The following is a 1,999-nucleotide window of genomic DNA, read 5'->3' as shown; positions in this document are numbered from 1 at the left end:
TGTATTGTTTATATGGAAATCCCGAATAACATCCCTGTAGACATGAGTGGAGACAGCACATATTCATTCTTTTTTGTGAGTGGGAAATTTCAGATACAAAGAAAATCATTCACCTATAAGAACTAGGACAAGACACAACTCAAGATTAGAACCCAAGTCACTCACCTGACATTTTTACAATAAATTCTTGCCACCTACGTATGAGAAATGTACTCTGTCTCAAAGTCTGTTGTAAAGAATTGTGTGGCTTGACATCCACTTACTTGTTCATTATCTTATGAAAGTAAGCTACTAATTGTATTAACTTTAAACATTACATTTTACTATGTATATGTATATTGTATAATCTTTAATACATAATGCATTATATATATTATAATTATATATTGATATAATTGATATAATTATATATATCAAGACCCTCTGTGCTGGGCATGGAGCCTGCTTCAGATTCTCTCTTTCTCCCTCTGCTCCTTCCCTGCTTGCGCTCACTCTGTTTCTAAAAAAATTATATGTATGTATGTATGTATGTGTGTGTATATATATATTTATATTTATATGTATACACACATACACACATGTGTATAAGTAAAATGTCTAAAATAGCACATTATATTGAAATATATATTAACATATATTATATATCAATGTATTATATGTTCTATATATTTTCTATATGTATTCTTCAAATTTACATATATTATAAAATGTATAATATATTGATGCATAATGTTTTATACAGATAAAATATATAATACATTGATATATATATATATATATATATAATTAAATACATATGTATATATATTTAATGGAGGGAACAGCAGGGGAAGAAGTCTATTTAGCACTTCCAAAAAGTCTATTTATGGAAAGAATTTCAGGAATATAGCCTATTCACATTGGAATTTAAGGGACTAAGTAGAAGTGTATCACTGAAACTTCTTGAAGAAGTGTGTTTTGTTTTTAAGAACTATTTTAATTTTCCTCCAAGACATAATTTAGATAATTTTGTTAAGTTCTCACTGGAGAAAAAAATGTACTGCTTTTATTTCTAATACAGTGCCTATGCTTTTGAAAAATAATCATTATTTAATGAATCTGTATATAAAACAGAGTCTATAGGCTCTTTTTAACACTGCCTTAAATAAAGATAAACATTTTTTTTTGTTATATTTGGATGTTATCAGTAACAGGCAAGGTAAAACAATATCATTCCTTCCATGGCTCAGAGAAAACACTGAATCAAACTGTAGAAACTATTGTCCATTTTTTCAAGGTCACAGGAAAGGAAACTTAATCTTTTTTGTTTCAAAGGTTCCACTTGGATCCTGCCATTTTCAATGAAGGTAAGAAACACTACAGCTCAATTGTTCATTTGCCAGTGCATTAAATAAGATAGGTTTCACCTCCTCTTAAGACTGCCTGACTCAATGTTCACTCATGACAGGTAGGCTCGCCAAGTCTCTTGTGTCTCACTTCAACCAAGCAGAACTGTGTTTTTCATCCAAAACAACTGTGCTTGAATAAATTTTAATTTACTGTTCTCGGTATATGTTTCCCACCTTCTCTTTAAAAATATTATATATAAATAAAGGCAGGGTGGTTGCTTAAAGGTGCAGGTGATTAATGAGTTAATGTGAAAAGATACAGATTCAACAATCCAACATGGCACAGTCACCTTTAGGAACACTTCAGTTCCATAACTCAGTAGGGACAAATTTATTTTTGTAGTATTATATGGCGCATTGAAGGCAGGGTGGTTTGTATTTATAGCAGCTGCAGATAAACAATAAAAGCAATTGAGTGAAGCAGGTGGAACAGACTCCATTGCTAAAAAGATGGGTTCCTAGTCTTAACACAATATGAAACATGTTCAACTTATTGCAGAAACTTTCATGCCTGGAGCGTAAAGCTTGGAGTCTCTCACAATTTAGGTTCACAATTTAACCCCGAAGAGACAAGGAAGTATGTTATGGGTTGCATTGTGTCCCCCCTTCCC

This window comes from Panthera tigris, chromosome D3, assembly GCF_018350195.1.
Source record: "Panthera tigris isolate Pti1 chromosome D3, P.tigris_Pti1_mat1.1, whole genome shotgun sequence".
NCBI lineage: Eukaryota > Metazoa > Chordata > Mammalia > Carnivora > Felidae > Panthera > Panthera tigris.
The sequence above is the reverse complement of the archived record's forward strand: the minus strand, read 5'-3'. Positions refer to the sequence as shown.